Genomic DNA, 15379 nt, shown 5'->3' with positions numbered 1-15379 from the left:
AAATCCTACTTCCTTTAATAAATCTAGAACGTACTTTTTTTATTAAGAAATATCCCTTGTCTTGATCGTGCCACATCTATACCTAGAAAGTATCTTAATTTTCCCATATTTTTGATGTGAAATGTTTTGTCAAGAAGCTCTTTTAGCTTCTCAATGGCCACATCATCGTTGCCTGTTATAATAACATCATCTACATAAACCAAAATAAATATTTCATGTCCAACTTGTCTCTTAAAAAAGAGTGAGTAATCTGCTTGAGATTGTGTGAAAGAGTATTGGAAAACTTTGTAAACCATTGTCTGGAAGCTTGTTTGAGCCCATATAGAGATTTGTTAAGTCGACATACTCGGCTTTCCCCCTGTCGATGATACCCGGGTGGCAACTGCATATAAATTTCTTCCTCAAGGTTCCCATGCAAAAATGCATTATTAACATCTAATTGATGAAGGGACCAATTGTGGTGGGCGATAATGGATAAAAGGCATCCCATAGTAACTAACTTGGCAACTTGAGCAAATGTGTCATGATAATCCAATCCATCTTGTTGAGTATAACCTTGCGTCGCTAATCGAGCCTTGTAATGCTCTATACTCCAATCTGATTTGTATTTAATCTTGTAGACCCATTTTGACCCTATAGCATGCTTCCTTGGGAGTAAAGTCATAAGGGTCCATGTGTTATTTGCTTTAAGGGTCCGTACCTCAGCATCCATGGCAGCCTTCCAACTTTCATCCCTCATGGCAATAAGATAGTCCTTAGGTTCTTCATGGGTAGAAATGGAGGTCAAGAAAACACGATAGGAATTGGAGAGTTTGGAAAAATCTAGACAAGAGGACATGGGATGAGAAGTAGATGTTTTGGAGGTAGGTGACGAATGGCCATAAAAAAGTGCTTGGTAACATTCATAATCTGATAGATAAGTGGGTCTGGATCGGATCCATTCAGGTCAGCGAATATCCAAATTAGAATTAGGATCTGGATGACTATTGTCACTTGAGATTGGGCATGAATGCTGATTTTGAAAAACATTTTCAAGAGGACAGTTTGAATGGAACATGTACGCAACGGGATTGGGTAAAATGACTTCAAAGAACTGTTTGGAGAATGTTTCAAAAAAGTGTGCTTCCCTAAAGGGAAATATGGTTTCATGAAATACTATGTCCCGGATAACAAAAATAGTGTTTGTTTCCAAATCGAACACCTTGTACCCTTTTTGTCTAAAAGGATATCCTACAAAAACACATTTCTTGGCACGAGTATCAAATTTATTTTTAGAACTATAACACGCAAAACAAAGACAACCAAAAACCTTGAGATGGTCATATTTTTTTTTGATGCCATAAAGAAGTTCATGTGGTATGTGGTTGTTAGAAGAGGTAATGGTGGGAGTTCGATTGATTAAATATGCAGTGGTGAGAATACATTCTCCCCAAAATTTTGTTGGCATGTTGGCTTGAAATTTAATTGCGCGGGCGACTTCTAATAAGTGTCGGTGCTTTCTTTCAACAATGTCATTTTGTTGGGGAGTCCTGACGCTAGAGCATTGATGTAAAATCCCATTTGCTTGCAAGAAATTTTGAATTTCATGTGAAAAAAAATTTGCTCCATTGTCGGATCGAATTTGTTTCACACGTTTGTTAAATTGAATTTTGACCATTTTAATGAAATTTCTCAAGATTTCTTGTGTCTGGGATTTATATCTCATTAAATAAATCCATGTTGCTTTGCTAAAATCATCAACAACGGTTAGAAAAAAATGAACTCCAGTAAAAGATGTCGCATTATAAGCTCCCCAAATATCAAAATAAACAAGTGCAAAAAGACCTTGAGATTGACTTGCACTAATAGGAAAGGGCAACCGTGTGAATTTGGCAAGGGGACAAATTTCACGTAGAGTTTGTTTATTTTGTATCAAACCAAAATTTTGAAATAAATATTTTAAACGTAAATCAGAAGCATGACCCAAATGCATGTTCTAAATGTTCATCTGATCTTTATTCATGAAGGTGGCAACGACCATACTTCCACCATCATCAAGAATATAAAGTCCCATGCACTTTCTACCTGATCCAATCGTCTCCTACGTCTCCAGGTCCTGTATTTGGCATGAAGAAGGGGAGAAAAAGACATTATAGTTGTAAAATTGAGAGAGTTTAGATACAGATATGAGATTTAACTTGAAGGATGGAACAAACAATACATTATAAAGAGTAAGTTTTGAGGACAACATGACTTGACCAATGTGAGATATGGAGGCGGTCGTTCCATTTAGAAGTTTAATGGGCTTGAAATCAGTATACTTTTTGACATTAGTCATCAAAGATAAAGAGCAACACATATGATTGGTTGCTTCAGTATCCAAAATCCAACTAGTAGAATAAAAGGAAGAAAAGTAAGAGACGTCATTACCTGTCATGTTCACCATCAGACTTTCTTTACCTGTCGTCAGAAGATATAAAAGTTGGTTGTACTGATCCATGGTTAACTGAGGAGAAACGGGCATGGATTCCTTTGTGGATGAATTCGTAAGAGATGCATTTGGCGGCAAGCTGATTATTAAGGCGTGGTGGGAACCCATGCAAATTGTAACATTTGTCTTTCATGTGTCCCATTTTGTCACAATGATCACATTTTGGCCTCTCTTTTCCTTTGAATCTACTCTCATACTGACCTTTTTGAAATCTAATATTTCTTTTAGCAAACGCAACAATGTTTCCTTCCATAAGTGAGGGGATACGAACATCTCTTTGATGCTCTTCTTGAAAAAGAAGATTATAGGCTTTGTTAATTGTCGGTAGAGCATCCATAACAAGAATATTGCTTCTAACCCCCGCATATGACTCATTCAATCCCATGAGAAATTGAATTAACTTTTCGTTTTGCCTATAATCAAACAATGCTTTAGCCGCCCCACACGAACAAGACGGCAAGGCAAGTTGAGCATTAAGCTCGTCCCAATACATTTTCAGTTTTGTATAATATGCAGAAACTGATAAGTTATCTTGATGGAACGTTATGATGGACCTTTGCAATTGAAATATATAGGGTCCACTAACTTGGGCAAAGCACGCATGAAGTTCACACCAAACTTCAGCTGCCGTTTGAGCATACAGAACACTATCTGCGCCCTCCTTGGTGAGAGAATTGAAAAGCCAAGATAGAACCATGTTATTACATCTAACCCATGCCATGGCATTTGGGGAAGACGCATCTGGTGCAGGAAGACTTCCATCAACAAATGCCATTTTGTTTTTGGCAGTGAGGGCAATCGTCATAGCCTGAGTCCAGGAAGCATGGTTATCTCCTGTAAGGAGATTTGAAACCAATACAAGTCTCGGATTGTCGGAGTGGTGAAGGTAGTAAGGACTATTTGTGTTAGCATCAGTTGACATGATGCTACCAGTAACATGATGTGCTTCAGATGATGACATAGTCTTGATGTAGGTGACAGTATCATACGGTGATAAAAAAAAATTTGCAACTAACCTGTTCTGACAACAGGTGGGACAAAATTGCTGTGCTAGACCAAAAAAATGGTGAGTATTGGTGAGCAACAGAGAGCGTCAGCAGGCAAAAAAATAGGAGACGTGCTGACCAAATCCCACAGAAGATGAGCCTATTAAAAAAATGAACAAATTCAAAAGGCCTTGCAGACATGCTTTAATTTTGATATGCACTAAAGATATAAACCCAGGTTGACTGCTCTGATACCATGTAGAGTACGCAGAGGAAGAAAAAAGAATTTTGTGTATTGAATAAATAAAATATGTTTACAAAGCTAATATATATACTTGTACAAAGGCAGATTCTGGATAAAGATCATCGATAACATTCAAAATATTTCCTTAAATCTCTGCATCTGATTCACGATATATTCAAATGGCGACTTTGATTATCGTTGTTTCTCACAATAGAATATATGATATCCTTGGTAAGATTTACAGAATATCATCTTCCTTGATTATCGTGATCTCATAACAGATCATACGATATGCTTGAGATAACTTTCCATAAGCTTCAACACTTGCAACGTCCCTACATAAGGGGATTTTAAATGTCCCAACACAAGGTAAAGTGCACTAACTGGTCTTGCCAAACAAGCATAGCCCCCCGTTGGTAATAATTGCAGAATCGATGTTCCATAATGCTTACAAGAAGCCCATAATGATTCACGCCCCTAAGCTGGAGTGTGTGTCAGGTCATTGTTTGGCAACGTAAAACTTTGTAGGCACCTCACTCAACTCACAAGGATCCTCGTACTTAGGAGTGTCAATAGATCGGGTTGGTTCAAACCCCGGTGAAACCAGACTTTGCCTCGATTTTCAAGTATGATATTGTGTTCACACCCGTCAGACTCACCGTAAGAGAAACCATACATGGACCCGATAAAAACTACATGAACCAGACCCAAGCCATACCCAATAAAATACTATTTTTTATCATTTTTACATTGAAAAATTAAGGGTCTTAATCCTCGATACCCAGATCCATGTATTAATTGGACTTTCGGGTCCAGACCTGAGTCTTAATTAGGCCGTCTTATTTATCACCATACCGGATTTTATAGGGTTTGGCACGGATTGGGTCCGGGTAAACCCGACCCAAGTAAAATCCTATGCACACAAAAGAAAGAACCTTGTACGTGAAACATGATAATTTAGTGAGGACAGTTCAAATCAAACAACCTTTCCTTATGGCTAATATAGGGCAATAGGGCATACCCTCACTTGTTGCCTCATTTTCTCATCTAGGATGAGAATGGCATAACTACCCTTCCTAACATTTTGTTAGGATTGTACGTACTTACTCCAATTACAATGGCCTACTAAGCTAGAAGCTTGAAGAAAAGACTGGTAAGCCCACAGTTTTTTACTCTCAGAGGACAACAATAGTAAGTACGATAGGCAAAACCAATGTGACTAAGTCTCTGATCATGACGACGATTTATGCATGTATATATCAAAAAAAGTTTAAATCTTGAAGAAATGACAACTCACCCAAAATATACACGTTAGAAATAAAAAAAGGGCGAGAGCAGATCAGGTCCAAAGGGCCCATGACAGAAAATCGTCCAAGGAACCTTAGATGTTGTCCATCAAAATGAAGAACAGTACCCAAAACTCATCAAATAAGATGGTGTTCATATGGATGGTCCACACAAAAATTTTTGGTGCCATTCATTTCATAGATGAATGCCATGGAGTACACTAAAATGAAGGGCTAAAATTCATAAAAAAAAAGAGGAGTTAGTGCATTTTTGAGTTCTGTTCATTTTCTTGATGGAGGGCATCCAAGGTGTCATGAATGGTTTTCCGTACAAGGTCACTTGGACCTGATATGTTCTAAAAGGGGGCGGAGGTTACTGAAAGCAAATCTAAAATACAGACCTAATAAATTATAGGAAAATTATAAAAAAAAGTCTAATTTTTGGCTTATTTTGAACACGCTTATCTTTTGAAATATTATAAATACATGCTGAGTTAAAAAAAGCAAATCTCAAAAGTTTTACATGTAGTTGTAATATTTCAAAAGTTAAACATGTGTTTGTAAATAGGCCAAGAGTTAGGTGTATTTTTGCAAATTTTTCTAAAGTTTACATTAAAGATTAACCATTGAAAGAGAATGCTCTCGTTGTCTAATATATACATATATGTAGGCATGAACCATGAAAAAATTTAAGGGTAAAGGCTTTTGGTAAGGGGCCAATTTTTTACAGACATCTTTATCTATCCAACAATTTTGTCTATCTCACAAGCTTTTTTTGAAATTTACACCTCGTAACCATCCTCTAGAACAAAGACTTAGCTGCATTAACTTTGCCTGCCATACTTACAGTCGCTATCTTAGCAACGTAAAACTCCATGGGAGGGCTTACCCCTCGCCCCCAAGAGAGTTGTCACGCTTTAGCTTGCGCAAAGAGTGACGCCCATAAGATTTGAACTGAAACTGACTCCCTAGCGGACTAGGCCCCATATTCAAGAGACAAACTTATCGTTCTTTATTTTGTTGAGAAGGCACTCATGAGGGTTCCACTCATTTGGTAGGGGTGACTCTTGAACAAGTCCAAGTTGAAAGGACATCACGAGTTTGAAACTTATGGGTGTGTATCCTTTTTGGCGAGGCGAGAACTGGATGTATTCCCTTGTGGGCAAGAGACACCTAAAGTTTTTTTACACCAGCAAGCTCCAGAGTTGGTACGGTGGGTGTAACGCCTCAAAATTTTTAACCTTAATTATTATTCAAATATTAAAATTTTGAGATCCTTTTTTTTATAAGTATAAGTAAATCAAATCTTATTAAGTGAAAGTAATTTTAAAAATAGTTAAACATTGGACGAAATTATACTAAAGATAACAATCAAATTAAAATGTACGGGATATATACATTTTAAACCATGTACAATATAGGACTGAAATATGAAGAGTTTTAATTTCATTTCAAATAAGAGTATAAAAACAACAGTTCAATTTCTACATGATTAACTACTTTAAATGAAAAGATCGTGTCTACCAAGATCGAAAGGTAAGAGTGGGTCCTCGAGGATGCAACACAATCACTGCTTCACTCCAACTATGCATCATACTTTACATGCATTACCTGTCTCCCATAAAATGGGGTCAGACTCGCTGAAGTCTGATAAAGCAACCCAAACTCAAGCTGGAAGAAAACATATCAAGCTTCTAAAGGTAAAGACATGATATATTATTCATGAATCGTTAAGTGATAGACAAGGAAACAATGTTCTATGAGTGATAAATTTCAAGCATTCAAACATAAAGCATTTAAAAGCATTTCATCACTTAATATTGTATTCAACCTTAACTCACATAATAAAGCAAAATCTATATGCATTCAAGTCACAGAGGTCATCGCATATATATATATATATATATATATATATATATATATATATATATATATATATATATATATATATATATATATATATACATCTAAGATATTCAGATCATTGCATCATTTTTATATGCATTTGTAATTCTTATAAACAATATGTCAAATGATATTTGACCATTCCAGCATGAAACACACGTACATACCTTCTAACAAATTTAGTTAGATATTTATAATTCACATCAATCATGATACATAGGTGTGATTTATTCACTCAGAAAATCATAACGCTATCATTGACAATGAAACTATATGGGTGTGATGTAACATTCACTTAATAAGTCAAAACTAGTCATTTGTAGGCATGATGTGTCATTCACTTATACGCTAACATAAACGCCATAATCATAACCTCATATCAAGATATAAAATCAATAAGGATTTGACTCTCACATCTGAGTTGAGTATATAATTATGCTACAAAGAAAAGTCAAATCTATAGATTCATAATTGTCTATCTCATTCAACTCAGAAGATCATCACAATTCATCATAACAATTCGTTTAATTATATAAATATTCACAAGATCTATGTCGGATCACCTGTTCTAGGAAATATACAACCTCACAAGGAGTTACAGTCCTAGTTGAATGGTCTACTTGTTCTTGGACAATGCACTTTATCACAGGAATATATCAAATTCGCGGGCTACCTGTTCTTGGACCATGCACTTCCTCACAGAGACTTACCGCTCTAGCCGGAATATCTGGTCATGTGCACCCTCATAGAGAATCTTGTGGGAACAGTTTCTTAATAGGTACCATATCCAGTAAAAATTATTTTTATACATTCATCAATATAATTAACTACTCTCAAGGTTTATAGCCACCAACAAGGGCACAAACCTGTATACAATCAAAATGCTTCGCATCGCACCGTACATCACTTTATAGGGCATCTAAATTATAAGATCACACATTTAATCCATAAGGTTCTATGAACCATAGTTCACTATTAAACTTCAACATTTATCGCACGTATTCATAATTTTTATATCATGTGGCATTTAAATCATATCATACAGAAGAGTATTATCCTACGCATCATATCATCAGCAGAAGGAATATTGTATTTCATAAATTGAACATCGAAGCATGTGTAAACAAACATAAGTTCTATGCATTCATACGTGAACATGCACATTTCATAATACGAAGGATTCAATGCACACTAGTTTATAGTCGTTTTGATACTTAGCATAAGTATCATGTTTTTGGTATATCCTGCACTCAAATCAGTTAAACATATCGGGCAACATTTGTATACATAAGAACCCTAGATATCGACAACTAGGTACGATGTGTGTGTATAACTTGTATTTGCAATTCATTTAAATATTTAGTGCAACAATATCATACTGACACAATTAATGCCTAAGCATGCTTTCTACGAAGTTCAGTTAAGGTATCTTATGTGAATAGTGTGAAGAACAATAATTCAAAACCTAAATGATAGAAGAGTTTCAAAGTCCGTAAAAACCGCTACCCAAGAAATACAATGAATCCTTTATGTGTGATCGCAAATGCCAAAAACACTAAAAAAGTCAATTATGCTAAGATTAGCCAAAAATGACAAATTACCCTATAAACCATTAGCAAGATCCACATAATACACGAATACGGTTTAATAATTTATAAACACCATCAAAAATATATTTAAATAGTAATGACAGCTTTGCGACGAAACTTGTCGTTCTCTAAGTCCCCGCAAATTAGTGACAAAACGGGTGACAAATAGTTTCCGTCGCTACTTAGCAACAATAATTTTGCGATAAAAGTTATTCGTCGTTACTCCGATGTTAATCCGTCACTAAACACTTTAGCGACGGATTAGCACCATATTAGCGACGAAGTAGGGTCGTCGCTAATTCACACATTTATTGTAGTGCATGTAATATGTCTTAATGAAAATTACCATAAATGTTTCATTTTTATTCTTGAAAGGCAAGTTGGGTGGTTAGGCAGACCACTACCAGTTATGCCAATTATACTAAGATTAGCCAAAAATGACAAATTACCCTATAAACCATTAGCAAGATCCACATAATACACGAATACGGTTTAATAATTTATAAACACCATCAAAAATATATTTAAATATAATATATATAGTGATTTATAGCTAAAAATAGTTTTATAAATGCAAATTATACCCTGATTGGCCATAAATGAACAAATAAATATGTAATATATCAAAAAATAAAAAGCTAAAAGCTAAAAATACATTTATAATTTGTTGACAAAAAATAAGATATTTATTTATTAATAATCCTTAAAAAATAGGTTTCTCCAATTATCTTCAAAAAATAAAAAAACATCTTCAGTTTTTTCAGATTTGAAACACCCAAGTCTTTTTTGAAAATTATATACATAGAAATCTTTTTCAAGAAGGTACTTCCACCATTAAGTTACCCGATCCTGCCTTAGAGTTTCAAACTAAAAAGATACTTAGGCTCTGGTTGAAAAATGGTTGTTCGAGGAAGTCTATGCATTTGGAAAATTGGTAGCTGCCAAATCCATTGCTTGGTGCAAATATAAAGGAGAGATAGTCTCATTTCTTCTCCCAAATGCAGAAATTCCCATCCCAGCAACGGGTTTCCACACACCCACCACCAAGGTGGTTTGACCATGTATTTACCAAATCCATAAAGTCCCATCCCAGGTGCCACTTACCAAACAGATTAATTTGACTTGCAAATCCTACCCAAAACCATATATGTGATTCTTCAAATTAAACACCCTTGGGTGCCTTTGAGAACCTCCGATCTCTGATCTGATGATCCGATGTAGGGTGAGGAGCAACTGATACGACACGGGGCACATGCTTAGATTTTTGTTTTGTTTTTTTATTTACGGGGAGAAATCACCCCCAGGATGAGAGACCTAGCCGGACTGGCTCTGTCTAGATCATATAGACATATCGAACTCTGGACTAGCTTTGATCGTATTGACTGTTTTTTAACTTCGATTAACTTTGTATTATTTGGCATTCAATACCATCTAGTGGTAGAAAGTTAAACAAAACTTAGGTCAGCTTACGTGACTGGGTTTAGACTCAAAATTGTTGTTTTGTGTTATCGAACTCTTTTTTTATAATAATTTTAGTTCTAATTATTTTATTCTTAAAATGTAAATGACGATTTTTTTTGTGGTGACTAATCATGATTTTTCAAAGAATCTAAATGATGAGGATGGTCGAGGCTGATTAATCACTATTTGCCAATTAAAGCACTTACTGGGGAATTACGGGCCAATTAAATCCAACAACTTCCAAGGTGTCATGGGATCCAGAATGAAGATCCAATCCACGACCCAACCTATAACAAATCGGTTTTCACCTCCTGTCTTTCATATCCAAACAAAGAGAGTCGTCCGTAACAAATGAAAACATTAATTTTTGTGTAAAAAATTCAAATAAGATTAAACGATTTTACAATAAACATATAGAGACTCGAGACAAGTTTGGACACGATAAAACATGACAAAAAACCATAGCCCCATCGAAGCAAAGAATTTAAATCAAGAACATTGCTAGGGTTTTCCCTTGAGGGAAACGCCCTCCAAAAATAGGCGTATGCCGTTTTTAAGTGGCGAGCACACGGTATTCTTTAGTAAAAGGCGAAAGAATAGTTCGCTCTGTGCTCACCACGCGGCTGCGTGATTGTAAACGGTTGCATGCCACCCCTTTATATACAAGAGACTTGGCCACCAACATCTCTCGCTGATCGATATGGGACTAACACATTCATTTGTTGAAACCACCCAACAGAACAGACTACAACGTTCCCTCGTATGCGGTTTCATCTCTGTTGCTCGTCTAAGCCGCGTAACATTGGTCTCAGGAACAGAGCCTCTATCGTTGAGCTCGGTTTGGACCTGAAACTGAGCTTCTATGGTTCGGGTCATGCTCCACTTTCTAGGTTTACTCCTAAAACTGGGACAGCCCAGTCTTTAGTTTTACATGTTCGAGGTCTGCTTGTTTGGGCATCGTGAGCAGCCCAAGGGCTTGATGCCTTACATAGGGGAGCAAGTAGGTGCGGCACTCAAGGTGTAAGTAGGTCCGAACAGGAACTAGGCCAAGTTCATGAACAGGGCTACCTTCATCTGGACCCGGAACTGGATCCTACTGGAACATACTGCCTTAATTAGATCCTTGTACCCATCCAGCATGATCTGAAAATACGGTTGGCCAAGACGAATATCAAGACCGATTATTTATTGGACCATATCCAAAAATCAAGGGGTGGATTGGAGTTCAGCTGTCGTCAACCTATTTTAATTGGATCTAAATACATCTGGAACCGATCCAGCTTGATTTTCGTCCAGTGTGGGTATGGCTGAAAATTGTGGACCCATATGGGTTTTAGCGGGTTGGGATGCAAATGGGCCAGGTCTTAAGTAGACACATTTTTTAACTGGGTATAAAAATTAGACCCGTATGTGTTAATCGGTTCAAGTACAAAGCAGGTTAGCCGTCATTTGTTTCGGGTTTGGGTTCAAGATCGAGTATTGTAGATCGGTAGGGGTTAATGTATTCAAGTATAGACTGGTTAGGGTATAAATGGGTTGTGTTTGTCACGAGCTCATTCTTAATTTAGTTGGCTGCTCCTTTAACAAGATAATGCATTCTCTTAAAAAAAACAAGATTATACATTAAAAAGCTTTATTATATTTATGAACACTTGTAATTCGTAAAGCATATTAAAGATCACTATTATAAAGTATGCAAAAAAATTGAAGACAAAAAGAATATTATTGAAAACTAACCAAATTATCGATTTAAAACGAAAATTTTCCATTTAAAAAAAAAGAAAATATTGTAAATATTGGTTCATATTTAGAAAGAATCAAAATCAATAATTTAATGCAATTACTTTTTTTTTTTTTTTTGCTTTTTAGAGCTAGTAATCCAGTTATCATAAAGGAAGCCAATTGGATTAGTGCTATGATATTTCTATGAAATGATTAAAGTTATCATAAATGTTGTGCATTGGGTTCGGGTTACAGAATGTCCAGGACTGGATTTGGATTCAAGTACATACCTGGTTTCAGTTTAAGTCATTTGGGGTATAGATTGCTTTGAACTGTTTGCACCAGGCAATAAAACGGTCAGGTCGAAACATGTTTGCTTCTATACCTTTCACAATAACTTTGTAAACAGAATTTTACTTGTCCAGTACTGGGTTGTCAGAAATGAAACAGGTTTGGGTTGAGGTACAGATTGTATAAGATAATTTCTGCCTGTGTATAAAATGGGCTTAAGTGCATATCGGATTTGGGTTTTGGTTGGTTAGGGTATAGATTGCGTATAATTGTTTGCACCGGGTATCAAAAACGGATCAGTTGCAAACAGATTTGGTTTTATATCCTTCACCATAACTTTGTAAACAGTTTTTTTACCTAATATGCACACGGTAATGATGCATGTAACATGGCTTAATGAAAATTACCATAAAATGTTTCATTTTTATTCTTGAAAGGCAAGCTGGGTGGTTAGGCAGACCACTACCAGTTATACAATTATACCATTGGGTTTTGAACCTGCAACGTCCCAACACAAGGTGAGGTGCACTAGTTGCTCCTACCAGACAAGCGGAGCCTGTTGGTATAAATGTTTCAAGTGTTGCTGAACATGATCCTTGGAATTCTTTGGTGGACATCGGGTCACCCCATCCTAGCTTGACCAAGCCTTGTTATGGCTTGACAGGCCTGACCCGGTCTCAGCCTCGCAAAAGACAACCAGACTCTTGTAGGGTTTGAGCTGGGCACAGGACTTATTGGGCTGAGGCGGATCTTGCCGATTGCCGAGCCCTTTCAGTCCAAGTAGTGAATGGGTCAGGTTTGGTTGGACCTCCAGCCTGAATTTCTTATACAGATCATGCAACAAGATCCAATCTATGGATCAGATTCATTCTTATCAGATCAGACTTTGTGTATTTTAGACTTTTAGTCAATATTTTCAGCAAGTGTGTTGAACAAGTTGTTCCACCAAGTTTCAAATTTTATTTTCCCATCGAAGTCCTTAAGAGTTTAAACCATCACAGGATCATATATCACAATCCTAAAAGACACATACCAATCCAAGACATCTTCAAAGTTTTTATAGAATAAATTGTGGAGATCTGATCCACGACCCAACATGAATCCAACCGGTTTTCACGTCTTCCATTACTGAAAATGAAACCCCACAATCGATAAACTAATAAAATTTCATCATTAGAGATTGGTAGGGGTGAGCCAGGCCCGTGCAGTAGTGCAACGCAAGGGCGACGCTCGAAGGGCCCAGTAGCAAGCTACTGTGGTGGCACCTTCCCCCAAAAGAAATTAATTTAATATCGTGTGGTCACATGGACCACATATCAGATATTAAACTGATAAGAACAGATACTACACTTGATCTTAGCCAAAAGGCCGAGAAAGGTATGAGTTCAACATTCCTCTCGACCTCACTTTATACACCCTTCACCCCCTCTCACTCCGCTCTATTAGTCGATATGGGACTAAAATCGAAGTCTCATATTCTACCACCGAGCAAAAACACCCACCCATGGTTTTCCTCTCTTGGGCAAGCGTTCCTCATCATCAAAAAACATGACGATGATAGGTATGTATTGCCCGTATGGGTAACCCTTGCCCGGAACCATGATGTATGCAATTCAAGTTAAATGCAATGATCAGATGATGGTCATATTGTAGATCTATTTAGCTTGCCAGATGGAGCTGCATTTGATATGTTTTTTTTTTTTTGGCTCATTTTAGGTGTTGCATCATTTTCATGAGGTTAGAGGTGCGGATGGATTGCATTGGGTCGGACATCCGACCCAAATCTAATGTAGTTTTCTAAAACATATCTTCAAATAAAAACTCAATGTTGCGTTTGACGGGCAGCCTAGGTTCAAATCCCCATGGGTGTCACCCCCTGTGGAAGCCGAAGCTTGGCGACTCTGTGAGTCGAGTGGTAAACCCTTAGTTTTACACTGGCAGGACAGCGACCAAAAGCATGGCAGGCTGACCCAGCACAGCTTGGTCTATGCGCCTGGGGTGGTTTTTCTGAGTAAAAAAAAACTGAATGTTGAGTCAGTTTGGGTTCAGATTTAAGTGGTACCACTGGGTTGAACCTTTTATTTGACCTCCATTCAACTCTTAGATTGAATATTATCCATGTCATAGGTTTTTACGTAATTGCTTGTTTCCATCACTTTTTCAATACAAGATCCGGTATCACCATATAAAATCAGGTTTTCCCATAGTGACAAATATTCCTAATACTTCAAAAATGTAGCAGAGAAAGTAGCCATATTTTGGTGGACATTTTAAATGGTCAAAATATCACACAATACTTTCAAAATATCATGATATTATCACATAGCAAAATATCATGATTTTGTTGTGATATTTACCGCAAATTAATGGGAAAAGACTGCAGTTTACATATTTTGTTGTGATGTTAAGATGAACATGGTTGAATGCCAACTAAAGTTCAAACTCAGACTTAGAGATAAGAACAAGAAATTCAAATTCAATGCTAAAAAGAGAAAAATGTTTTCTCATATACTTATGAAAAATCGGGTCACTATGCAAGAAAATGCCGACCCCGAAAGGATTTTTATAGGAATAAATCTAGTAAACTCGATGACGACTTGGTGACTGTAGTTAGTGAGGTATTTATGATTAATTCAGATAAAACCCAAATTTTGGTTGATTTACCAACTAGTTTTAAACCCTTGGGACGCAAATGCATTTTCAAAAGAAAAATTTGAACTAATGACTCTATTAAAAACTTTAATGCTAGACTTGTAGCTAAAGGTTTCAAACATAAACCTGAATTTGATTATTTTGACACCTATACCCCCTCGAAGTAGGATTTCATGAGTTAGAATAATGGTTGTTTTTGCGTTAATTTACAATTCTAAAATTCATCAAATGGAGGTCAAAATTACCTTTTTTAATGGTGTCTTAGAAGAACAAAATTTATATGCAACAACTGGAAGGTTATATAACACCAGGTCAAAAAATGAAAGTTTGCAATCTCTTAAGGTCATTGTATGGATTAAAATAATCACCTAAACAATCGTTTATAACACCCGATCAAGAAAAGAAAGTTTGCAATCTCTTAAGGTCATTGTATGGTTTAAAACAATCACTTAAACAATGACATGAGAAATTTGATAAAGTAATCATTTAATATGGTTTTAAAATTCATGACTTTGATAAATGCATATATAGAAAAATAAAATATAATAATGTTATAATTATTTATCTCTATGTGGATGGTATGTTAATCATGAGTAATGATGTAGAATGCATAAATAATATCCAAAGCTTTTTTTTCATCTAAGTTTGACATGAGTTTAGCTGATGTTATACTTGGTATTGAACTTATTAGACATGAAAATGATTATGGATTAACTCAATCCCGCTATTTTGAGAAAATAATTAGAAAATATAATCAGTATAATTATAATAAT

The 15379-nt window shown here is 36.1% G+C and overlaps 2 non-coding genes across 2 annotated transcripts; both read right to left on the bottom strand.

Annotated features, from left to right (window-relative positions):
- Positions 1-10448: 10448 nt before the first annotated feature.
- LOC149810379 (U5 spliceosomal RNA) lies at positions 10449-10566 on the bottom strand. The gene has a single exon (XR_016429268.1). It is a non-coding gene; the product is annotated as a U5 spliceosomal RNA (small nuclear RNA).
- A 2572-nt stretch (positions 10567-13138) lies between these two features.
- LOC149810378 (U2 spliceosomal RNA) lies at positions 13139-13335 on the bottom strand. The gene has a single exon (XR_016429271.1). It is a non-coding gene; the product is annotated as a U2 spliceosomal RNA (small nuclear RNA).
- Positions 13336-15379: the final 2044 nt, after the last annotated feature.

Source organism: Nuphar pumila, unplaced genomic scaffold, assembly GCF_984573655.1.
Source record: "Nuphar pumila unplaced genomic scaffold, dmNupPumi1.hap1.1 HAP1_SCAFFOLD_372, whole genome shotgun sequence".
NCBI lineage: Eukaryota > Viridiplantae > Streptophyta > Magnoliopsida > Nymphaeales > Nymphaeaceae > Nuphar > Nuphar pumila.
Note: the sequence above shows the minus strand (reverse complement) of the source record. Positions and strands in the feature narration are given on the sequence as shown.